Source organism: Pongo abelii, chromosome 2 (genome assembly GCF_028885655.2).
Source record: "Pongo abelii isolate AG06213 chromosome 2, NHGRI_mPonAbe1-v2.0_pri, whole genome shotgun sequence".
Taxonomy (NCBI): Eukaryota; Metazoa; Chordata; class Mammalia; order Primates; family Hominidae; genus Pongo; species Pongo abelii.
Window position 1 is genome coordinate 161,570,398 of NC_085928.1, and position 27,487 is coordinate 161,597,884.

General features: G+C 38.9%; 1 long non-coding RNA gene across 1 annotated transcript; it reads left to right on the plus strand.

Annotated features, from left to right (window-relative positions):
• Nucleotides 1–938: 938 nt before the first annotated feature.
• LOC129058351 (uncharacterized) lies at nt 939–27,487 on the plus strand. Its single transcript, XR_008523457.2, has 5 exons — nt 939–1,197; nt 4,505–4,628; nt 6,827–6,910; nt 20,860–21,639; nt 27,299–27,487. It is a non-coding gene; the product is annotated as an uncharacterized LOC129058351 (long non-coding RNA).

The following is a 27,487-nucleotide window of genomic DNA, read 5'->3' on the forward strand; positions in this document are numbered from 1 at the left end:
TTTTTTATCATTCAAGTAGTGTACATTGTACCCAATAGGTAGCTTTTCATCCCTCCTACCCTGTCCCCAATGTTTATTATAACACTCTGTATGCCTTTGTGTATCCATAGCTTAGTTTCCAGTTATAAGGGAGTCATGCAGTATTTGGTTTTCGATTCCTGAGTGACTTCACTTAGAATAATGGCCTCTAGTTCCATCCAAGTTACTGCAAAAGACATTTCATTATTTTCATGGCTGAGTAGTATTCTACAGTATACATATATCTATATATCTGTATACACATACATATATCTGTATACACATACATATATCTGTATACACATACATATATATCTGTATACACATACATATATATCTGTATACACATACATATATATCTGTATACACATACAGATATATCTGTATACATATACATATATAATCACATTTTCTTTATTCACTCATCAGTTGATGGGCACTCAGGCTGATTCCACATCTTTGCAACTGTGCAATATGCTGTGATAAACATATGCATGCAGGTGTCTTTTTGATATAAACACTAAACACCTCTATCAAAGAAGGCCCAAAATGGCAGGAGAAACATTTCATATAAAACAACAATTATCAGGATAGTCACTTGTTATTGAGTACCTATATTGCATCTGATGTTGTAAATATATTCAAATATTTAACCCCCAAAGCAACCTTTAAAGTTAAGTATTACCACTCTCATCTCCAGATGAGGCAGTGAAGTGTCCGAGGGATCTAATAAACTGTTTAAGTTACACACATGAAAATTTGATGTACACTTATTCTGATTCCAAAGGCCAGGCTCTTTTAGATCTTAGCACTGCTCTTATATGAGCAACAAATGAAAGAGGTTCAAGGAAAGAGAAATTTCACCCAATGTATTGAGGAAAAGGGTAAATATGGATGCTACTGCAATAAACTGAATGGTTATGTCCTCTCAAAATTCATGTGCTGAAACCTAATCTCCAAGGTGATGGTATTAGAATGTGGAACATTTGGGAAGTGATTATGTCATGAGGGTGGGATGGGATTAGTGTCCTATAAAAGAGGCCCCAGAGAGTTCCATCATCCTTTCCATCATGTGACAACACAGTGAGAAAATGGCTGTCTGTGAACCAGGAAGTAGGCCCTCAGGCAGACAAGGAATCTCCCAGCACCTTGATCTTGGACTTCCCAGCCTCCAGAACTGTGAGAAATACATTTCTGTTGTTCATAAGCCACCAACTCTATGGTACTTTGTTATAGAAACCTGAATGGACTTATACGCTATTTAAAACTGTTTGAGAGATTTTTATAAAGAAGAAGAATTAGCTTTAGTCTGTGTTGCTTTACAGCTTAGCCAGTTGGTAGAAGGGAATTGATGTGATGTTCAGCTCCACACAATAACAAACTCTGTGTTCCTATGACTGTCTGAAAATTTCATGAGCTACCTTGAAAAGTAATGTACTCCCCATCATTTTCCATGTCCCGAATTGTTGAAAGTGCTGTAAAGAGAGTGCAAATCTTAGACTGGCCTGAATGACTTCTAGGTTCCCTTCTGCTTGAAGATTCTATGTCTGCAAGTACTGCTGGAAGCACAGCAGAGGCTTGTACATAAATTAATTCCCAATTTTCATGCACCTGAGGTCAGTTTGAACCATTATTTTTTTAAAAAAAGGCCGTGCGCGGTGGCTTATGCCTGTAATCTCAGCACTTTGGGAGGCCAAGGCAGGTGGATCTCAAGGTCAGGAGATCGAGACCATCCTGGCTAACACGGTGAAACCCAATCTCTACTAAAAATACAAAAATACTAGCCGGGCGTGGTGGCATTTGCCTGTAGTCTCAGCGACTTGGGAGGCTGAGGCAGGAAAATCGCTTGAACTCAGGAGGCGGAGATTGCAGTAGTCTAGATGGCGTCACTGCACTGTAGCCTGGGAGACTGAGCAAGACTCTGTCTCAAAAAAAAAAAAAGCCTTCTCATTTCTGTTCAAATTGCCATCGATCTTCTATTCAAATTGCCTTAGCTATTTACACTACTTAAAATGCTACACATGGAATATTAACTAACATTTATTGAGTGCTTACTACTTGCAGGATCTAATGGTTTTAATAGCTCCACAAACATTAAACCTTTGTATCCTCTTAACAAATTCATGAGATAGGTATTATTATCTTCATTTGACAGATAAGAACATCAAGGCAATTTGATGGTAAATCTCCTGCTAAGAATTACAGAGTTAATAAATGAAGGAGAAACATAGTAGGAATGTAGATTTCGGCAATGTCATCCTCTCTCCCCTTCCTCTGTTAAATCAGCATACTTAGGCTCACTCACACTACCCTGCTGAGTTTCTCCTTTAAGCAACTTTTGTACCAGATACTTGTGCTGTATCTTGCAGGTTGAGTTATCTGCATTTGTTAGAGTTCAAAACTCTAACCTTAGGGAGAACAAAGATGGTGAGAGATTATAGGCAGGAGATAACTTTTTCTTTTACTTTCTCTACACCACAGAATTTATAACAGGTTAGCATTTAGACAATTTATTATATATAAATCTAGCTCTGACTGTCAAGTTCCTTTTTACTGCTATGTTCATAAGACTTGATGATATTTATTAAATCTCTCAAGTCATCTTTCCTTTTCATCATTCTTCAGCACTGTTTTTAATAGCCAATGCTTAGTCAAGTTAATTTAAAGATTTACTGTCCAGAAGTTACAGTAAATTTTATTTTATTTTATTTTTTTTTTACCAAAAATGGTGTGAGTAATGACCTATTGTTGACATATCTTTCCTCCAGATTTTCTTTGCTACATTAACTCTTCAAGGTCATAACTAATGACTTTCTCATGACCTTGAATTTCCTGGATTTGTTTACTCAGAGCAACTGAACAGGTCATTTTTATACATATCTTAGAATCTCAATAATTAAAACTGTCTCTATTGACAGTGCCAAAGAATAGGAATAAAATTGATAAAGAATATTGAAAAATGTGGAGATATAAACACATTTTACCATCTGTGCTACTACATGAAGCAATGCCACAGGCAATACTAATCAAAGTGAAATACAAATGCAAATTAAATAATGTGACATTTTAATAACACATTTCCCTTCCTTTAAAATGCCTTACCCCAATACTAAACTTAATTTGCATTCTTAAAAAAAAAAAAAAACAGACTGGTGGAGCCAGCAGCATAGACAATAGGAAATTGCCTCAGGATTTGTAATTTATCTTGAGTAGCACAAACACACCCACTCTCTCTCTCTCTCTCTCTCTCTCTCTCTCTCTCGTGAAAATCAAGAAAGAATGCTATATTTATTTTTCTTGGTTTATGTATCATATATCTTAATTTATTTATCATTACATAAGTCAAAACAATTTTTGTATGCATTAAAAACTCTAGCTTTAGGCACCATACCAAAAGAATGGTTGACAGTGACTCACAGGCATAAGGCTCCATTCAAGACAGAAAGAGCCAAGTCACAATACTGAAAAATAGCCAAGAGTCAGGGAATCTAGGAAATATCAGAAACCAGAAGACAGGTATGTGGTTATGACTCAGAGAGCAATCTACTGTTACCTATATAGGCACCACAGCAGTCAGAGAACTGGAAGAAATCAGGCAACATCCTATTGTAGGATCAAAGGGCAGTACCATACCCTATATCAAATCAAGGCTCTCTCCAGTACAATTACATAACTGGGAGCAAGTTATTAAACCTCTTTCAAACCCATATTCCTCAGATATTAAATAGGGAAAATAATTCTCCTTTGAAGGTTGTTGTGAAGATTAAATGAGAAAATGAGTCTCAAGTGCTAGACACATCGTATAAACTTAATAATGGTTATATTCTGCCAGGTGCGCGAGAAAATGAGTCTCAAGTGCTAGACACATCGTATAAACTTAATAATGGTTATATTCTGCCGGGCGCGGTGGCTCACGCCTATAATCCCAGCACTTTGGGAGGCCGAGGTGGGCAGATCATGAGGTCAGGAGATCGAGACCATCCTGGCTAACACGGTGAAACCCCGTCTCCACTGAAAATACAAAAAAAAAAAAAAAAAAAAAAAAAATTAGCCGGGCACAGCTGTAATTCCAGCTACTCAGGAGGCCGAGGCAGGAGAATGGCATGAACCCGGGAGGCAGAGCTTGCAGTGAGCCGAGGTCACGCCACTGCACTCCAGCCTGGGCGATAGAACGAGACTCTGTCTCAAAAAAAAATAATAATAAAATAAATAAATGAATAAAGGTTATTTTCTTTTACCAAGACCAAACCAAAGAAGCAAAATGAGTCCACATTGGAATAGTAACTTATACTTCAACAACTTAGCATGAGATATTTTACAATCTCATAGCCACTTTTACTCAACTCAGAAAGCAACTCAGCTGAAAGTAGCTCGTGTCTTCTGGGAACACAATTCTGATAGTGAGACCTGGAGGATGGGGATGCCTTGACCTATGAAGGGAATGAATATTTTATAGCTTATCTATTTCCTATATTGTTCTTATTAGCTGATGGACTGCTCACAATTCCCTGAGGCAATGCTATTATATCAAAAATGAGGTTGTGAGAGCTAACTGATTCATTCAAAATCAAGTTAAAGGCAGAGCTGGAATTGAAGGAGTTGCTCTTAAGGTATGTTACCCAGCCTCTAACATGGATAACTAAAAACTATTAACTACTTTTATAGAACCATAGATCCACAAAGTTTTAGAAACAAAAGTTTACCGAAATAATCCCTCGATTCCAAAAATATCGGTAACAAACAAAAGGGATATTTAGTTAAAAATATTACTTTAAAACTTGTAAGACCTAGTAACTGAAAGTTTTCACGGTTCAAAAAAACTAAAAAACCTAAATGTGTTCTGCATACAAACTAATTGTTAAGATTCTGCCCAAACTGAAGCTGTATCTTCACTTTTGTTCTTCTCTTGATAAACCTTTATTTTAATCCAGATATCAAGATTTCTGAATTTAAAGGAAAGTCTGCATATGAAAGGAGCAGAATTCTCTGTCACTGATAGTTCAGTGACCTTATTAGAGAAAGTATAGATAGGACTCCTGATATCTACTGCCTTGATCAGGGTCAAGGCCTCTGGAGCTCAGCAGCAGCCCTGACTTCCTCTTACAGTGGAAACTTACCACCACAGGCCCAGCTCAGCCCAAGTCCCAACTTCAGTCTCAGCTCAGCCCCAGGCTCACCCAGCCTAAGTCCCAGGCCCAGTCCCAAACCCAGGACCAGATTCAGGCCTGGATCATGTCTCCACTCAGCCTCAGCCCCAGGCCAAGACCCAGATCCAGCTTCAGAACAAGCCCCAGTTCCAGCTTCAGAACAAGCCCCAGTTCCAGCCTTAGACCCAGCCCCAGCTCCAGCTTCAGACCCAGACCCAGATGCAGGCCCACACACACGCTCCACAGCCTGGCTCCTGCGCTCAAGACTCTTTTCTTTGCCCTATGCCCTTAGGATTCATATCTATACTAAGGCAAACACTACCTGCTTTTAAGAGAGAAATAAAATGGTGTGAAGTAGGGATATAGATGAATTATGACAGTAAGAGAAATCTGACATAGTTGACTCCATCTTGCTTCTAACCACCAAGCTATCCTTGGTCATTCCTGGGCATAGACCAAGCTGACTTTGGGAGAAATTTAGTTTACAGTTTAACCTTAAAGCAAGGATGATAATAGCCCTTCGCAAAACTAAATCACCTTTGTAAAACGAATGAAAGGCCACAAGGTTAGGATTCTGAGAGAGGCCTGGACTCTGCTGAAATGTGGGCATAGTTTCTATAATCCCTAATGCTCAGGAGTCATGTGTCCAGAGGTTACAAGATTTGTGACTTCCCCAGTTACTCCTACAGATAAGATCACTGTTTTGGAACCTAAACCTGGTTTTTTGAGATGTCTCTCAGACTGACGCCACCCAGACTCCTGGCTCTTGACTCAACCAATCCTGTGGACTCAGCACACAAGGACTGTTTTCCATACCCCTACGATTTCATCCCCAATCAGTCAACATTCCCCATTCCCTAGTCCCCTGCCCACCAAACTATCCTTGAAAACACCTACCCTCTGAGCCTTCAGGGAGATTGATTTGAGTAATAACTCTGCCTCCTGCAAGGCATGGCTGGCCGCGCATCAACTAAACTCTTTCTTTACTGTTAGTACCATGCCATGGTCCCAGAGAATTTATTTTGTCTGTGCAGAAGGCAGGAAGAACTCATCTGGCAACTATAATTTTTAAAAACCTAGTAAAATTAGGTGAGTCTTTAATTTTCAGCAAATTGTGGTAGAGGGAACACCACTATCTTTTTGTTCTCTGTATTATTTTTCTTTTTTCTTTTTTTTTTTTTGAGATTGAGTCTCACTCTGTCTCCCAGGCTGAAGTACAGTGGCCCGATCTCAGCTCACTGTAACCTCCGCCTCCCAGGTTCAAGAGATTCTCCTACCTCAGTCTCTTGAGTGGCTGGGATTACAGGTGCGCACCACCATGCCTGGCTAATTTTTGTATTTTTAGTAGAGACAGGGTCTCACCATGTTGGCCAAGCTGGTCTCAAAGTCTTGACCTCAAAAGATCCACCTGCCTTGGCCTCCCAAAGTGCTGGGATTACAGGTATGAGCCACTGAGCCCAGCCTTCTCTGTATTTCTTTTCTACATGTGAAAACTTCATGACTAAACTTTCCTCATGGATGTTACATTGTTTTTACTCAGCTTTCTACCTGACTCTCTACATAGGTGGTGGCCATTTTCATAAGCCTGGCCAACCAGACAGAATATGTAGTTTATACCACTCCAGAGGCACTAATTATTTTCTGCTTTATTTACTGCACAGTTTTGGGATCCACGCATGTGATGAGGGAGGCTGAAAGCTCCCATTTCCAGGCACACAAACCTTGAAGGTCCAGTCCTATGCTGTGTAAGTCTCCTCTTCCTTGCCTCTAGTAAAACTCCTCTCTTTTGACTGAGTAAACTACCCTTAAATCATCACGTGTTCTTTCTCCTCAGTTGTTAAACTCAAAGTTTGGTGATCTTTGCATTTAGAAATGTGTTATGTAAATATCTTTTATTTCTCATAACTCTGGCTCTTGCTCTAATAAACTTTCGCTTTCATTGTTTATATATATGAATGAATTGACTTTTTTTTTCAACTCTATCAATTCCTCTCTTGAGGCAATTCATGCCCACACTACATGATGAGCATCAAGACCTTTTGGGAAGATGGTAGCAAACTTCAGATATCATCCCCCACATTTATTCTATCACATTTGTCCCTCAATTTCCCCTTTAAAGAACATTTATTTTAATCCATTTCTAACTGTTAGAATTTGGGATCTATTGTCTTTGTTTAGAGTTCATTTCTCTAAAACCTCTCCCATGACTGGCTAAGAATTTATGGATAATTGAAGGTTTTCTCACCTCCCTCCACTGGAGTTCACTGTGTATTTATGCAAAAGGCTCTCTTTCCTCCCATTGCTATATCCCCAAACTTTCCTAGTTTATCCCAACCTCAGGATGTTTAACCTGGGCTGGGCTTTGCAAAAAGGTTAAGATAATTTATTTTTTGTTTTTTAAGTCAGGAGTTCATTTGGGTTGATGGCTCAGCTCAACTCTCCCATTTTGTTTTGACAACACTTATGATTAGAGATATCACAGCCAGAATTGGCTTTCTTACACTTAAAAGAGGTTCAGTGTATCTAGCATGCAGATTCTACAATATAAACATTAAAATCAACTTCAGTCTCTCTCCTTTTGCCCAGGACATCTTTCACTTCCAAAGATAAGTTTGCTCTAAGCAAACTTACAAACTGCAAGCCATGTTACAGGTGTGTATGGTGTAGGGAATCTTTGTTATTCTGATTAGATCATCCAGGTAGAGTTTGAATTTTCAATCACAGTCAGTGGTGCAAAAGTGGACATTTTACAATTTCATCATCATCAGTAACCTTACTCTCCACTTCTCCACCCTTCCTCCTGCTCTCCAGTTTCTACTAAAGGTCCTGAATATAATCTGAACAATTAAAACTAAACTCAGTTGCTTATGAGATTTTCTCTGTTTCTTATGAGTAAGTAGCCAATTCCAGACTGTTTTCATTCCCTTCACCTTTTTTCCTCTAGGAGATGACATAAATGATTTTGGGAGAGGGGGTTCAATTTCCATCAGTATACACTGAGAAGCAGGTGCTTCTCTTTCTTTTTCTCACTTTCTCTGGGTCCTGTAGTGGAGGTCTAATGCTATGTGTTCAGCCTCCAGCCTGCCTGCGCCCACTGCCACAGCATCCACATCCCCCTCTACTTTTCCTCTGTCGTGACTAAGCAGGCCACTCTACATCCTGCTTATTTTACCTATAAAGTCTGTCCAAACCACTAATCAGCTCTCTTGTGCCTCTCTCAAGGACACAGAAAACTTTCTGAAATTCTGTGCTAGTGCAAAATTGTGAGAAACTTGAAATAGGTTGTACTCTCCATCTCTGATTAAACATCTCTGACTCTACTCTTCAATTGCTAGACAATGATGACTTTGGTTGACTTTATACTGAGATTTACCTTCAAGGCTTGTGCTCCCTCAGGCTTCATAGAAAACTTGTATCCTTTGTTTCAAGATCTCTGCCAAATCTATCTGGGCTCTGCATTTTACACTATCCAGAGCTTGGCTGGGAGTGAGGGTAGGACATAATGTGCCCTCTCAGTTACTGACACTTTCTAAACTCTATCCTCTTCGCCTCTGCTAATGCTCTTCCCTCTCACTTATTAAACCTCATCGCCATTGGTGTGGGAAAATACTCTTATCTCAGCATGCATTTTTTTCCCCTAACTTTATCCTCAGGACTCCATCTTCAGCAATCTCCAGAGGCTTAGCCTTTTGTAGCTCGAAAATCCTTTGTGTTCTCAAAAAGCTTGGCTCTTACAAGACTTGGCTTTCAAAATGCCTGGCTCACAAGATTTAACAGATTTCCTAGGAACTCAATTGATTTCCTCTTTCTCAGCTGCATTTGCCCTCCCTGGAGAGGATAAAAGCCATTTAACTTGAAGGGTGGAGATCTGAGCAACAATCTAAAAGTATAGAAAGAACAAAACAGTTATTATCTCCTCCAAGTTTTATCCCACAAGAAACACAGAGTGTCAGGTACTTGGTAGCTGCTCAAAAAAGTATAGTTTCCCCAAATTTTCCTCACACTATTAAATAAGACATCAGCATTATTCTTAAGATCTCTAATGCTTATAATAAGAGTCAAATGTCCATTCTTTCCTAAACATTCTCCCAGAAAACAGGGAATATCTTTTTCTACTAGATGGTCATGTATCCTACAACTCCTAAGCTTATAAACAAACAAATTAAAAGCAATAACAACACAGAAAAAGATAAAAATGCATATTCTAAATGTCACAACTGAAAACTTACAGTAAGTTCAAATCCTACTATGTCCAGTATATAGTTCGTGTGATCTATGGTTAGTTGATGGCTACAAAGGCTACAGTGCATAGATAATATGGTCTCTTTTGAGGTGTGGTCTACTTCCTTTTGTCTGTTATCCCCATGTATTGATCAGTTTTTATTACTCTTACTTACAGCATTCTAAACCAAGTGACAGTAGCTGTCTATCTCCTGTAGTGCTATGTATTTCCAGTCATCATCCAGAACAACAAAAACTGTATCTGGTTTGTATTAGTTAGGATTGAAGCTCAGTTGCAGTCACAAAGGGTTCAAACAATACTGTGGTTCAAAAGAGTTTGTTTCTTACACTACAGTCCAGCAAGAAACAGGCAGGGCACTACAGGTAGGTAACTCTGCTCCATGAGGACGTAGGGGAGAAGGGAAATCTTCTCCTTTGCCCTCTGAAGGTTCACTGAAAAATCAACTTACAAAAAGGCAGAATAATTGGAGAAAAGGCAAACAAATGTTATTAACATGTACACAGGGAGAACCACAGAGTGACTACCCATGCCGCCATCTATTTCAGAAGCTTATATACTGTCCTGGCAAATCAAGTTATGGAAGGCGGAAGAAGAGGAATGAGATTGAGAAGATTTCTAGGGAGAATGAATGAATCAGGGAGCAGACATTAATTTGCACATTATCTTATGAAAGGGTCTGTTCAAGCATGGCTACATTCTTGGTCTTACAGAGAACAGGGGAGAAAATTGTTCCTTTTGGTGGGTCTGGATGTTACTTAGGCAGATAAAAGATTTGGGGAAACAATGGTGGGGGAAGGTCAGAGAGACCTTGAGGCTTCTTCAATTCAGCATGTCAAAGCGCCATACTTTGGGGTATGGTTTCTGACACACAACAAGGTCATTCAGGGACACAGCTTTCTTCTGAGAACTAAAAATAAAATCCTACATCCAACCCCTAACCCCTAACCAACTGATTAGGCTCACCCTCAGCCAAGGGGACTCCAGAGAAACCTTAAAAACTGAGTTCCTGGCCATAACTGGACAGGCGGTTGGATATGCCTATTTATAGCCCCTTCCTTTTGTGATTTAGACATACAACTGAGCAGCATTAATGTAAAAATAGAGATGATAAGACAGGCAGAATGGGCTCTTTCTGACAAAAAGACACCAAATTATAAACAAGACCTAAGGCCATTGCAGGCAAAAGTTACATCATGCACCCCTACACTTAAAGAATAAACTATGTACTCACTGCCACGAGGATTTTCTTTTTCTCTAGCAGCTAAATAAGCACTGGCCTTGAGATAAACAGTATTGAAACAATTGCAGCTCATCCACTTCCAGGCACCGACTCACTGATTCCCCTGCTCCACAAGCCAGAACTATAGCTTTGATTAGACCAGAGACTGATTTCAGTAACTTTCTCCTGATAAGAGACCACCCACAGGGACAGGTTCTGGCTTATTTACCGAGGCTTTGCACTGAATGCCTTCATGTCCCCGCTTCACATTTTGACATATAGGGCCTAATTGTCATGCATTTAAATGTTAAGTCTCTACCCCAAAGTCAACATGGGACAAATGTAACATATATGTTTGTTCAGTTTGCATGTGTTAAGACCCCCTTCATGAATATTCAGAACTGTAACCTGTTGGATAGACTTGATCAAGGCATTCTATATAAATTACTATTTCATCCTTCCCTCCCTCAAAGTGCCTGCCAATGGCCTCTGCCAGGGGCTATGCTTTCCAGCCTGTCAGAATGGCCATCTTGCAAGCTGTAACCCTTTATAAGAAATAAAGTCTCCTTTCCAAATTGATAGATATTGTGATTTATAGATTTTTTTTAGTTCATGCTTCTATCCGATTGCTTCACCAGCCTATGCAATTGTATCCACATCTTAAAGGACAAATATTATTTACATCCTTTGATAGTTTGGATACTTGTCCCCACCCAAATCTTATGTTGAATTGTAAACCCTAATGCTGGAGATGGGGCCTGGTGGACATTGTTTGGATCATGAGAGTGGATCCCTCCAGGCTTGGTGCTGTCTTTGCTGTAGTGAGTGAGTTCTCCAGAGATCTGGTCATTGAAAGGTGTGTGGCACCTCCCACAACCCTACTCTCTCTCTTGGCCCTGCTTTTACCATGTGATGTGCCTGCTCCCCCTTCACCTTCCACCATCATTGTCAGCTTCCTAAGGCCTCCCTAGAAGTTGTGCAGATGCCAGAACCATGCTTCCTGTAAAGCCTGCAGAATTGTGAGCGAATTAAACCTCTTTTTTTTTTTTTTGGTGGTGGTGGTGGTGACGGGGAGCGTGGGTGTTTGTTTGCTTTTATTTTCCTGCCTTCTGCCTTTTGAAACCTCTTTTCTTTATAAATTTCCCAGTCTCAGGTATTTCATTATTGCAATGCAAGAATGGCCTAATACACCCTCCACATCCACATTATCAGTTTCAGGAAGGATAGAAGGGAGAGTGCAAAAGGCCTCCTCTTTTAACCACATGAAGCACATGTCCATTCCACTCCTTTCCATTTGCTAGAATTTAGTCCCACCGTCAATCCTGACTGCAAGTGAAAATGAGACATATAGTCTCTAATTGGTAGCCAAGGCCCCAGCTAAAACTCAGGATGTTCTATAACTAAAAGAAATAAGAGGAAGATTTCTATAGCAGGACAAATAGAAGCCTCCGGCCCCAGCTGTTGGTGTTAACAACTGAAGTCCAGAGGTTTTCTTCCTGCTTCACTCAGCAAGAAAAGGTCTGAGCACAAAAAACTGTAGCTCAGTATTTGTCACCCTGGTACTATTGACACTGTAGGTCAGATAATTCTTTATTGGTGGGCTGGAGGATATTCTGGGCATTGTTACATATTTAGCAGCATCCCTGGCCTCTACCCACTACATGCTAGGAGCACCCCCTATTCCAATTGTGACAACGAAAAATGTCTCCAGATATTGCCAAATTCCCCCTGGGATTAAACTGGTTCTAGTTGACAACCACTATTCTACCTATAAGATGCTATCTCAGGGAGTCTATTCTTTTAAGGAATCTCCCCTTTGTTTTTAAATATGATGTCCCTGAATGCTAGTATCTTCCATAAGTGTCAAGTTAATCCTATTCCCCTAGCCTTTTGACTCACTCAACAAATAATCTATTAAACACATACTAAATAAAGACTTCATGCTGATTGATGAGAAGATATGGAGAGGAATTAGGAACCACATCCTTAGAGCTTCATAGTTTCATAAAGAAGATAATACATGCAAAGAATTATATGGGCTATAAAAAAATAGATATTGACATATAATAGCAATAATACATGACAGAAAGCCAGACATGCCCCTCACATTACTAACTTCTTTAGAATGTTCCTAAGTCCAGTGTGGGTCAATGCACAGTTTTTATTTTATTTGCTGTTGGGATGATTAACACATAAACTTTGTGTTTTTCCTATATTTGCATCTTAAGATGTTCATCTTTAACCCTCTGGAAACTGGTCTCATTAATCCAGGTATTCCCTCACTGCTGTTACATATTGATTAGTAAAATAAAAAGATGTGGTTGTCTGAAGATCTACTTAAGGCTATAATGCTTCATATTTTAGTCTGGGGTCATTGGTTGTAAGTAACAGAGACTCACATAGAGTATATTAGGTAAAATCCAAAAACCTATTAAAAGAGTATAGGGTCTATTTTTCACTATATATATAGATCTTTAAAATATAAAACAAAATCCTTTCATCTAGTATCAGGATTTTTTTTTTAACTAACGGTAAATGTTAATTACTGTAAGAAACTTCCATCTTTCATTTAATTTTTATCACTTTAGAAAATCTAATCAGTATCTTTACACTAATTTTACTTGTCTTGTTAGATGAGTTAGTAAGGCTGGTAAAGAATTTATAATAACCAGGTCTTATTAAAAATCTAATCCCTTTAGGTATCTAAATTTCTTGTTTTTTCTCTTCTACCTTGGATGTCTGTATTTTGAAGAATTCGACTTTGGAAGTACAGTGGACATGAAATCACTCTTTTCCACTCTGCCTCACTCAACCTTAACAAATCTGCCCATGCCCTGTAATTAGAGATTCTGTTCCCAGATAAACTCCTAAATGAACAAGGACCACATGCTATGTTCTGAATGTAGATTTTCTTTCAAAATTCTTATGTTGCAACCTAATACTCAGTGTGGTACTATTAAGAAGTAGGGCCTTTATGAAGTGATTAGGATAAAATTGATGTTCTTATAAAAGAAGGTGGAGGAAGCCTCTAGCCTCTTCTGCCATTGGCATAATCTATAAAAAATGAGCCTTCACTGGACACAGAATCTTAATTTTGAGCTTCCCACACTCCACAACTATGAGCAATACATTTCTGTTGTTTATAAATTATTCTGTCTAAGGTATTTTGTTGTAGCAGCCTGAACAGACTAAGCTATCACACAATCCATCTCTTTAGCCACAGCAGATAGAATAGAATGAGGGTTTAATAACAGACCAATAATAGGGCAATTAATTAGTTTCTTTCACAAAGGAAGTTCTTGAAGATTAAATAAGGATGATCCCTTATTTTCTGCTATGTAATCAACAAAGAAGATGTCAATCTAAAGGACAGAGCAACATAAGAGACTTCTTAGGGGACCAGGCATACACTCCTGGAAGTTTGAATGTATATGTAAATGTAGTGACTCAAACTGTTTCTTACCCAGAAGACTGAGAAGACTAAAAGCTTGCTAGATTACTCCATATCAGCAAATATATAAGAAGCAAAAGCAATGTAACTTTTATTAGCCTGGCAAAGACATGCAAGTTTTTCATTGATCAAGTGGAATTAGGCTTGAACCATTTTACTAGTCCTCAGTCCAGAGACCCACCACCTAAGTAAGACGATCATAGAAGCAAGTTGGAGCTGCTGAGTGGCTCAAAAACATCTGCTTGAAAACACAAGACCCAGATAACTGCATCAAGGAGACTTCCTACAGGTCCTCCAAGGAACTCATACTTCTTGCCCATGCAGGCCACTGTAAGGAGACTTATTACCTACATGACGTCAAAGACCAGGGACTACAGCAACATGAGTTAAGTAAAAGATAATTGCTTCTTTGTTTTAATCCCATCTCTCCACAATCTGACTTTAGAGGAATCTGAGAGCAGAAGAGAAAGGAGGGTATAATCTTAAGGCAGAAAAGGCTTTGAATTAGAATTTTCAGTGAAGTTTTTCTAATAACTGAATATGACCACACTTAGAAGACTTACCCAAAGACGTAATTTCCAACATGTCCCAGCTAGTAATTTCAAATGGAAGCAGCCTGAAAGCTGAGTTTAGACAATTTTGACTTCAATAACTCCTTAGAATTGTGCATTAGAAGGAGAAAAAATAGGGATCTACCTGACAGGGATGCAATAGCCTCTAAGACTGGGATGGGTTGTTGGAAAAAAGAATAGTATTAAATACAATCATAAGACACTGGATCATTTATAAAGTATGGTTAAAAAATCATGATACCATATGAAAGACCTTGTAATCATCACAGAACTGACTTTTGGAGTCCAAATGACTCCTGGAAAATCTAGAAATAAAATAGATATTGACTATTATATACTAAACAAATGGTCTAAGTCTGACAAATATACCTTGTTGTTAGTATGCCCTGGGCTTTCTAGTAGAGACAGTAGTTATTGTTAGTTTTAAAGAATGGTTATTAGGAGGCCAGAACAGGTATGAAGAATTTAGTATTCATTTGTTCAGAATAATTTTTTCCTATCCTAAAACAATGGATTGGGGTTTCTCCAGATACCATTTACTACCAGTGACTGATTTACAAGTGTTAGAATATTTAGATAATGTGATTGTATTTGGGAAGACTTTGGAGGAAAAAAAAAAAAACTAAATCCTTAGAGTGATAGACTATCTCAATGAGTCAGAATTGAATATGTTCCCTAAGAAGTAGGGTTCTGTTCTGTTGTGCCTGCGCCTATTCCTCTGTTACTTTTACAGTAGGTATAGTTTCTCATCAGAGCAACTGTTGTCCTTATCTGCTGGCCTCCTTTCAGGAGATTGAGAAGTAAAGATGCTTTGAAAGTTTAGCTGGTGTTTCATGCTGTCAGTGAAAGATTACACCTGGATCCTCATTCATTTGACTTGTAAGCATTTGATTAGCACAAAGCTCCCTCCCATGTGTTCAAAGATGCCCATAGTGGCTGTGGGAGAGAGAGGAGTGACCCTACCACCTCCAGGGAAGCTTGGAGGAGGTAGTCTAAACCCTCAACCAGGTGTTCTCCCCCTTAGCTGACTATTAGAACAACCCGGTGAGGTATTTTTTTTTTTTAATTCAGAAATTCCAATTCAAGTAATCGATTTTCCTTTTAAGGCTTCCCCAGGTGATTCTAATATTTAGTGAGATTAAGCATGCTTGTCTTAATCAAACATCTCAATTTAAATTCTGCTGACTTTAATAACCATTGCACATCACACATTGATGGTGGCTCAGAAGTTGAAAGAGCGGCAATATACTTTTAAAAATTTAATAATTGGAGAATGGAAACTCTGGCATTTGCTAGTCCTTGACTAAAAGCTCAACCTCTTATTCACAAAGTAGACTTTTTATCGAAGAGGTGGGCTACATGAATAAATTTAAGGTGTACGTGTTTGAAAGACCATTTTAAGAGTTGACCAGTAACAACACTCTTACTTCTTATTTATGTCCTAACTGTTCTAAATTGGGTGGGACAGTACTACAAGGTTCACTGGCTATGAGAGTTGTTGCTGGCCAAGGTTAAACCAGAGAAGGCAAATGCTCTGTTAGGCAGGTATCACCCTCAGACACTGATACCCTCTTCAGTGAAGTAGTAAAATCTATTTGGGATGATAACTGAATGAGCCTCACACAGTTGGGGTGGGCAGAGACATGATTGATAATCTAGTGCTTCCACCAGAGATTGTACCAACAGCAACTGAGAATTATGCAACTTGAAATCTGGCCTCCTTCTAGGCGGAAATGAAGGACTGATAATAGGGCCTTTGAGGCAGATTTGGAGGTATGGATCAGAGTGGAGTGAGAAAGGTAAGCATTCTAGCAAAGTGTATCTACATCTTCCTCAAAAGTATGAGAACCTTATTCTGAGCATGATATAAATGATCATCAATTAATGGTATATGATATAGTGTCATCATGCCCAAGGCAATAGTTATGGAAGCAGTTGGTCTTGGCCAGAAATACTGCTCCATTGTGCAGAGAATGAGGCATAATAATTTCCTCTAGGGAGGAAACATGCCAGAATCAATCATAATGTAGGATACAGCAGCTAATGTTCACACAAAATGTGACTATTTTCTCAGAGAAAAATATTATCCAGCAAATCAGTGTATCTGGGAATGACTCAGCCATTACACTCTATAATCAGTATGCATTGACTTTACTGTGTTTAGAATCAGAGAGACAAAATCTGGACAACTTTCTCCAAGTTATGAATCAGTTTATAATTTCTATGCCCAGATAATTCCAACCTTAAATTTTCCAGTTGTTTTCTTTCCAACCAAAGCAATTTTATTTTATTTTTAGTCAATCTGGAAATATTTTTATCAATTAATCTCCACCAAGTTTATACTTGGTGGAGATCAAAAGTTCCTATCATTCCATAGGAGGCCCATGCCAAAGAGACTTAACAAGTTTATTAATCATATGGGAACTCTCCTAGGAGGCAGAAAATACAATAGGTTTTCAAGTCAGGGCATCCAATGTCACTAAGAGTGTTGCTACTAGATTCCCTCTTTGTCTCTTAATGGAATTACCAGAGCCTTATGCCCCTCCATGGCTGTTTGTAGGCTGCTTCTCCTAAGTTGCAGGAGAAGCTATAAGGAGTTTGTCTACCATCTTTTATGTTGATTTATCACAGCAATTATATAGAAAAAAAATAAAAATGCCCTGTTACAAAGCCTGTAGAATTTAGTTTCAAATACGCATAAAATACTCAATAGGTAAAATGGAATCCCATGTCTGAAAGTATATCAGCTGGGTTTTCATCTTGCATATATGGTGGAGCCAGAGACCCAGAGACGAGGAATGGAGCTATCAAGCAGTTCTTAAAAACCATTTGTCAATCAGGAAGCTTCACAGAAGAAGCTCTGCAACCCCACTCCCCTGACTCCCTACCCACAAACTCCCAAAATTTACATAAAACTCACGACTCAATGGTCCAAATGAGGGCAAGAAGAGTTCCCATTTTCTTCTCCATTAGCAAGGAAGAGGAGAAAGAAGGTGTTGGCCTCTCCTTAAGAGTAGTTCCAGTGTATCCTCTACTTTGAGTAAAGGTGAGAAACATACTATCATAACACCAAGATGTCATGAATGCTCCTCCAAAGACCTTATTCTCCAAGCAGAAGAGTTGAAGCCCACTGGATCAACCCATTGCATGCAGGACAACAATGAGAAATGCATCACGAGAAAAAATTTGGCTTCTCATGTAGAAGGAATCTGGATATTCACCCAACATCATGGTGGCAGCAAGAGCTCTTTGTGTCATCTCATGTTTCCATGCTGCCTGGCATGCTATTCATGAGCACTGGTTCTGTGTAAGCAATGGTTGCAGACATTGGTGATGAGTAGATAAATACTTGTTAAGTCCCTGACTACTAGTGGATCACATTATAGAGAGGAAAGAAGTAAAAGTTATTATAAAATGTGCTATACCAGCTATAGCAGAGGTATTGAAAAGACACTAAAGAGAGCAGAGAAAAAGGGAGATTTAACTGTATATAGGAAAGAGGTAGAAAGGTTTTACAGGGAATGCCTCATGATGTAGCTGTCACTTGAACTGAGTCACAAAGGAACAATGAATATTTCCCAGATACACAAAGAGAATAATATTCTATGTCCAAAAACAAACAAGCAGGATTAATGTGCAGTAAAGAATTTGGCCTTGTCCTAAAACAGGCCTGGCTTTTGGGAGATAATCTATGTTGTAGCTGATAGGAGTGTTTTTCTTGAGGATAAAAGTTGATTTCCATAGTCTTACAGCAGAAGCTGGCTATGTCAGAACCAATCATTTGATTTAGGATAGGGACTTTGGGTTCATGTTATCAGTCAACCCAGAGACTGAGATCAACTACATAGGCAATTGACAAGCATGCCTGCAGAATGAAGCCCCAGTAACAACTCTGGGCAGCAGAGCTCTGGTGAGCTTCCCTGGTTGGCAGTATTCCATGCATGCTATCAAAAATTGATAATGAAATATGCATCTTGAGTAAAACAAAAACTTGATGTTTGGAATTCTTCCAGACACTGCCCTATGCACCTCTTCCTTTGCTTGATTTTTATCTGTCCCCTTTCCCTGTAATAAACCATTAACGGCATAGCCTTCAGTGAGTTTTGTGAAAACTTCTAGTAACTTTTCAAAACTTAGAGTGGTTTGGAGAACCCCCAAAACTTGTATTTGGTGTCAGAAGTGAGGGTGGTCTTGTATGGACTCTTCACACTAACTCTGTAGTTGGACTCTAGCTCCTTTAAAACTGTGTCAGAAGTCTTGTGCATACATGGTGGTATGTGGACTGTGCCCTCAAACCTAACAGTTTGGCTCATTCTGAATAAATATCCATGGTAATTTTTGAAAATTCTGAATTATCTCAGTACTTCAATTTGGAAGGGAGGAGTGAGACATGTAGACTAATGATGACAGATGAGTCTGGAAAGGAAAGGAGTGATTATTTTATGAAAGGTCTGACTCACTGTAATAACTAGTTGGAATATATGAGTCCCGAATTTGAAGTCAAACTTAGGTCAAATCCTGACTTTAACACAGGATTAACCAAGGAAAATTATGTATCCCCTGTTATAAAGTGGTGATAAGGATGAAGGGGAAGGTATGGATTAGTCAAATAAAGAGCCAAAAGTATTTCTACAAATGGGATACTTGGATCTAGGACTAAGAATAAATCACCAATAAAGAGGAAAAATTAATATCCAAGAAATTGGTTAATCGTGATGTTTTAATAACAAGTATATACCTCTCCATTATGTCTCCTATGGACTTCTCATATTGCTAAAATTCATTTCAAATAAATGTTCCTGTTCTGGTGGATTGGGAGTAAGCTTTTAGAATAGTTTTGAAGGAAGATTCCCAGGAAGTTCTAGTTTTATAGCCTTTGTTAGAAAATCCAAGAAGTTTGCCACCCACTCTGACTATTATTATTATTAATTTTTTTTGAGATGGAACCTCACTCTGTAACTCAGGCTGGAGTGCAGTGGCACAATCTCGGCTCATGGAGACCTCCACCTCCCAGGTTCAAGCAATTCTCCTGCCTCAGCTTCCTGAGGAGCTAGGACTACAGGTGCATGCCACCACGCTGGGCTAATTTTTGTATTTTTAGTAGAGACAAGGTTTCACCATATTGGCCAGGCTGGTCTTGAACTCCTGACCTCATGATCCTCCCGCCTCGGCCTCCCAAAGTGCTGGGATTTCAGGCGTGAGCCACTGCACCCAGCCCACTCTGATTATTTAATCATGTTATTGATAAATTATTTTGCTAATCTGCATCTAGCCACTTTAAGATAGGTTAGATCTATGAAACGGACTGCATTTCCTAGTTTCAGAGATAATCATCTATTGTCGTTTTCACTCAGATTTATTTGCCTGTAAACAAATGCCGAAGTATTCTCTCTGTACATTTTCTATACAACATGCTCTTATTTTTTCATTGTTGTTCTATTCTATGATTGCCCTTCAGTATATGTTCAACTGTGAGCTTCCTGCTTGGCCAATTGATGATAGCAGAGCCCAGAAATACTTAAGTCTTTGCAATGAATAAAGCTTGGAGACCTCTTGGATGGGTAAAAGGAGTGGAAGTGTGTGGATAGAGAGTCTGATAATAGGCAAGTAAAGAAGCTTTCCTTGGTTCCAGCTTGTATGGTTGAGTAGATGGTGAAGCCATTAGCCAGCAGGGGTAATACAGGATGAAGTGCAATCCTGGGTGCTCCATAATATGTTCAACAGGCTACATGGAATTTGAGGCATCTAGGTGAAAATTTCAAAAAAGTGGTGACAGCACAGAACTCAGGTTCTATCAGAATTTGTTGGTAGATAGATTGAGCGCTCTCTCTCTGTCTTACTCACTCTCTCTACCTGCCTACTAATTATCTATTCATCTATCTCTCTACCTACATACCACATATCTGTAGTAGTATATTATGATTAACAATCATCATTACAGTTTCTCTTATAATTCTAATAATACCAAAAGCACTACTAGTAAATAGCCAATTTTTATTATTTTTAATGACGTATGACTTTACATATAGCAAAGTGTATACATGTGTACTATTATTTTTTTAAATATGTATATAATCCCTAACCACTTCTCAGAGAAAGATATGAACTACTTCTACCATCCCAGTTCCCTGATGCCCCTTCCAATTCTATACACAACCCCTAAAAAGAGGGAACTCTTAATCTTATTCTCTCCTCGTCATCTGTTTCAGGCAGATTCTAAGGTGGCCACCCATGATCGCCACTTTCTTGTATTCAAATTTGTGTAATAACCTCTACTGAAGTATAGGAGCAACCTGTGACTGCTTTTCAACCTAATACGGCAAAGGTGAGGAGACTTCTTCTCCAGTACAATATGCTATATTAAACTGTCTTGATAGCAGGCTTATTCTAAAGTCTTTCTTTACCGGCTTGATGAAGTAGGTGGCCAAAGTGAAAAAGCCAGCTTGGGAAGGAAATGCAGATAGCACTTAAAAACCGTGAGCAGGGGCTGAGTGCAGTAGCTCATGCCTGTAATCCCAGCACTTCGGGAGGCCGAGGTGGGTGGATCACGAGGTCAAGAGTTCGAGACCAGCCTGGCCAACATGATGAAACCCCATCTCTACTAAGAACACAAAAATTGGCTGGGCCTGGTGGCATGTGCCTGTAATCCCAGCTACTTGGGAGGTTGAGGCAGGAGAATCACTTGGATCCGGGAGGCAGAGGTTGCAGTAAGCCGAGATCGCGCCACTGCACTCCAGCCTGGGCGACAGAGCCAGACTCCGTCATGAAAAAAAAAAAAATGTGAGCAGGATCTAAGAACTGATGGTGGCCACTAGCCACTAGCCAACAAGAAGCCAGGGCCCTCATTTCTACAACCAAAGGAAATGAATTCTGTCAACACTCTGAATGAGTTTGGAAGAGGATTCTGTCCTAATCAAGCCTGAATAAGAGAAAATATCCTGGCTGATATCTTGATTGCACTCATGTGAGATCCTAAGCAGAGGACCCAGGTAAGCTGTTGCCAGACTTCTAGTCCCTTTAAACTGTGAGACTATGAAACTGTTTTGTTTAAAATCACTACGTTTAATTTGTTACTACAGCAATAGAAAATCAATACATCATTTATTAGTGTTACTTGTTCTTGAACCTCATATTGAAGGTTCTGTTATATAGTCTTTGCTCTTTTGTGCCTAAATTTCATTCACACAACATAATATCTATGATGTTCATGTCCATGTTGTTACATGTAACAAGTTTGTTCACTTTTGTTGTTACATAGTATTCACTGTGGTATTGTTTGGCTCTGTGTCCCCACCCAAATCTCATCTCTAATTGTCATCCCCATGTGTCAGGTGGAGGAACCTGGTGTGAGGTAACTGGATCATGAGGGCTGTTTCCCTCATGATGTTCTCATGATAGTGAGTTCTCATGAGATCTGATGGTTTTAAAGTGTGTGGCAGTTCTCCACTTGCTCTCTCACTCTCTTGCTGCCATGGGAAGAAGGTGCTTGCTTCCCCTTTGCCTTCTGTCATGATGGTAAGTTTCCTGAGGCCTCCCAGTCATGCTTCCTGTTAAGCCTCTGGAAACTGTGAGTCAATCAAACCTCTTCTCTTCATAAATTACCCAGTCTCAGGTAGTTTTTTATAGCAATGTGAGAACGGACTAATACACATTGTATGCTAACAAAACAATGCATTGTTCATGATCTGGTTTATTATCCAATCTAGTTTTTGGTTATTGTGAATAAAGCTTCAGTAAACACTCCGATCTTTCAGCAGATGTGTTCTCACTTCTCCTGAAATGGGATAAGTATATGTTTCTCTTTACTGAAAACTTCCCAAAAATCATTCAAAGTAGTTGCATCATTTACATTCCCACCAGCAACTCACACAGCATACAGTAAACATTTTTGAACTTAATTAAATTACTTTTGCACAAACTATACTGCAGTTTTGGACACAAAGTAGTTTCTTTGTTGGATTTTGCTAAAATCAACTTACCTGTCTACATGATGTTCCTGGAAATTTAAGCAATAAGATTTTGCAAAGAGCAGGATAGTTACCACATCCAACATTGGCTATATTATATAAAACAAATGCTCAATTTTAAAAAGCACACTTCTACTGTTTGATAATTGAATTAAAATGAATTAACATGTACTTATATACAAAAATGATACATTTTAATACACTATTATTTTTATATTTAATACTCCATCTTCTGCAAGATGGTATTTTGAGATTTTTTTTCCTAGAATTATTTTTCAGCTCCTTTTTCTTCCTCATTTAATAGGCCAATAATTTCTCTCATTTCTACCACCTACTTATGCTTCTTTTCTTTTTCCCCCAAGAGACCCTGATTTAGTTTAGGCCCTCATAACATTACTTGGATTATTGCAATAGCCTTTGAACAAATCACTGTCTCTAGCTTCGAAATTATTCTCCACATTCTGCCCACCATCTTCTTATCTTTTTATAATCCAAATCTAATTTTAGTTCTGGTGAAATGTTCTCTTTTTTCCAGAGTTGTATTTGCTCTCTTTCCTGTGATCTTATTGCATTTGTACATAACTTTATTATTACTCATCTTTAGAAAATTGTCTTTGTGTTTTCAGTTTCTAACTGTGAACTCCTCAAGAATGTGGAGGCTTTTGTTAATTTGCATATTAGCTCAACTTATTACTGATTCCCGCACAAAGGAGATGCTCAAAATATTTGTTGAATTGATTCCTTCTACTAATGAAGATATTAATATCTTAAGGGAATTGAGGATATTTAAAATGTTCTTCAAATAAATATTTAAATTTCAAAATATCTAATGCCAAGTAAAAGTTTTCCCTATAAATGATGTGGTTGGGCATTATATTGAGACTCTTTCTGTCTCCGTTTCTAGAGTTTCCTAAAGGCTGAGAACAAAACAAAGAGAGCAAGAACTTGCAACTTCCAAAGTGAGGCTAAACTCACTGTAGAGACCTAAAATAGGAGGGGCCCAAAATTGACGTTTTGACCATTAGCTTCTCACCCACCTTATGGGTACAAAAGAGTTAAGTCTGAAGATGCTAGGGATTTAGGGAAAGAATTGGTTTGTTGACAGTTATCTGGAGGAGGAAGATATGATGCTCCACCTCACTCAAGCCCAGTGAGAGGACTAAACTCCACTTAAGACTAAGTGGAGAGCCTACATGGGTCTGGTGTTGCTTAGGAACACAATCAAATTACCTGATTCATGTCTGAGAAGAAAGTAACTGAAGAGAATTGGCTGAGATGACTTCTGACTCTAGCAGAGAGAGTTTTATAATAGCCATGCTCCCAACAAGTGCTTGCTTTTCTGGAGCAAAAAACCTAAGCAGAGACATTGGTGTGTGATCTTTATTCATGGGACCCTGTCCAAGGGGGTTCCTGTTAGGGGCAAAATCTGACCCGAGAGGCAGAGGGAGATTATAAATTATCAGCTGAAAGAGAAGCACTGTCCTGCAGTAAAGCTGCTGTTGAAGGGGCTCAGTCAAAACCAGCTGTATTATTTCTGGGGCCCAATGAAAAATGAAAATGCAGGGTCTCTTGATCAAAAATTATTTAAAAAATGCAAAGAGGCAACAACAGAGCATTAAACCAAGCCTGGGACCCCTCTAAGCCTGTGGTCCTGAGTTTCTATATAGGGCTCACACCCATGAAGTTGGCCCTGACCTGGTTGTGCAGTCACACAGCTCACAAAAGCCCTCAAAAATGACCACAAGAGAAATGGGCAGATTTGAACTACTGCTGCAGTGTTCCCCAACCCACCAAATGAATGTCAGATTGCAGAGGTAATGGTGAAAGACAACACCTTCTGCTCTTTACCTCTTTCCTCTTCTTCTCTTGAACCCTCAAGTCAGAGGCAGCCTGGTGGGAAGAAGAGTAGAAACTTGGTAGGGACATGGACCAGAATGCGTGTAACCACCTCACCACTTCTCCCCACTGCAGACTTCTGGTGGGAAGCAGACAAAATAAAGGGAAGAAGTTTAACTTTAGGTGAAGTTAGTAATTTTCAATATTACACAGAAATAGGTGATTTAATTATTGAAATGAAACAATTTAGGGGGGAAAGGTAACTAGAAAACCTTTCTTCTTTTAATTTCTGAGAATTTATGGGACTTGCCCAAGATTTTTTTCAAGGTGGTGATGAAGAAGATGCCAAGATAGTGGATTTGCAGGGCTGTGATGGGAAAGAGTAAAGTACCTTTATAAATGTGCCCAAAAGAGTTCTTCTTATTCACTGTAATGATAACAACTATTTTTATTTATATACTCAAATCTCTCTGGGTAAACACACACATATATACACACAAACATTCATGCTCACATACATGAATTGACGTTGAAATATACATACATCTGAGGCAAAGAAGTTGAACTTGTGACTTAATTGAGCCATGTCTCTAAAATACATCAATTATAAGCCACAGCAAAAATATTGCTGATGAAAGAAACCAAAAACAGAATGTGTGCTTTAAATTTTTGTTCTTGTTCTACTTACATTTGAGAAACTAGGAATATAAACCTGGCAGATGGGGGTGGGGGCATAACTCTAGACAAAGTTAGAAATGCAGATAAGGTATTCTGGCCAAGTCTTTAATTTTGGAGATTATAGTTAAATCATCTGCAATGTACAGTTAAGAAATGTGCTTTTACTGCCCTCAAGTGGTTTTAAAATTGTCACTGCAACATTTCTGACGACTTCAAAGTGAATGTTTCAAAACCCTAAGCAGTCTTCACATTTTCCAGGCTATCTGACAAGGGAATCTGAAATAATAATCTTTTATTCTGAAATAGTTTCTAAATAAGCAAATAATGAAATGGGTCAGGTAGGTTTATGTTGTTGTGTTGAAATATATGCACTAATACAGATTTGTAAAACTGTTTCTCTTCTTTTTTAAAAATGTAACTGTAGCTTATACATGAACTCTCAGTCAGCTGGTCAGGGTTTAAGTAGGAAAATAGTATGACAGTTACTTCTTCTTCTAAATTAAGCAGCTGAAAATTTATATAAATATTCATAGAGTGTAAGCTTCAACATCTTTGTAAGTGCTGTTTCTCTTCTTCCCTTTCTACCTCACAGGAGAACACCTGAGTAGAGCAGAAAGCTTGCTGGGCCAGCCCTGCCTGCTGGCTCTTTGCTAGACTGGGTGGGTGGCCCACCGTGTTGCTGCCTTGGCCCCTCCTTGTCGCTTTCGGATGCTGCCAACCCCTTGTGATATTGTTTGGCTGTAACTCCACCCAAATCTCACCTTGAATTGTAATAAACTCCACGTGTCAAAGGTGGCGCCAGATGGAGATAATTGAATCATGAGGGCAGTTTCACCCATACTGTTCTTGTGGTAGTGAATAAGTCTCATGAAATTTGATGGTTTTATAAATGGGAGATCCCCTGCACAAGCTCTTTTACCTGCCGCTATGTAAGGCATGCCTTTGCTTCTCCTTTGCCTTCCACCATGACTGTGAGGCTCCCCAGCTATGCTGAACTGTCAGTCCATTTAAGCTGTTTCCTTTATAAATTACCCAGTCTAAGGTATGTCTTTATTAGCAGTGTGAGAACAAACTAATACACCTTGAGTCTCAGTCATGCTCTCCTCCACCAGCCCGTAGTTTAAGTGATTACTTGCAGTTTCTGCTCTTGGCACATTTACTCCTCACCATTGTGGGCCATTCCAGGCCTGCTGGTTCTTGGCTGTCATCAGCCTTCTTCAGCACCCCCAGGGAAGCAAAAAACATGTCTATATATGTTCACACCAAAAGACAGCCCATGTTGGTGCAAGGTTTCTATCCTGAGCTTTCCTTTTGCTGAAACCTCCTACTGTTCACATGTTCGCTTATCAGAGTCCCCTGGAAGTCTTCTCAACACACGTTTCTGGGCCTATACCCAGAGTTTCTGATTCAATAGCTCTGGGTGAGTTCCAATGACTTGATGTTCTAGCAGGTTCCCAGATGACAATGCTACTGGTTCTGGGACCACTTTTTAAGAACCACTGGCCTAAACCAGTACTTCCTCCAATTGTTCACACAGAGTTACATGTAAAATATAATAAAATAGCTCATATTTTTGGACCACAGTTGACCATGAGTAACTGAAACAATAAAAAGTGAAACAAGGAATAAGTGGGGACTACTGTAGATGGTTCAAATTTTTCTCATGTGTAGAAAAAAATATAGAGTAACGAGTTTCTCTTTCATAGACAACCATGCGCACATTTTTGAGTGCACATAAGTTTGTTCAAACAAGTTGGGTAAATACCTAGGAATGTGATTGCTGATTGTAGAGTAAGAAAATATATATGTGTTTTGTATATACATATAACACATCTTTCTCCATGTATTTAAGTCTTCTTTATTTTATTTGTTGATATTTTGTCATTTCCTACACACATTTTCTATACATATTATAGTAGATTTATATCTGTGTAGCTGAGCTACTGTAAATGGTATTGATTCTTTTTCTAATTTTAAGGTTTAGTAGTTTATTGCTGGTATATAAGAAATCAATTGACTTTCAACCTTCTATCCTGTGACCCTTTTATATACACTTATCAGTTACAGGAATTTATTGTCATTTCATTGGTATTTTAAAATAGAAAATTATATCATTTGTGAATATAGACAGTTTTATCTCTTTCCTTCTGATTGGTGTCCTTATAAGAAGAGGAAATTCAAACACACAGAGATACTAAGGATGCACACAGACAGAGGAAAAAATCACATGAGGACACAGCAAGAAGGTGGCCATCTGCAAATCATGGCGACAAGCCTAAGAAGAAGAAAAACCTGAAGGCACCTTGAGCCTGGACTTCTAACCTCCAGAGCGAAATAAAATTCCCTTGTTTAAACT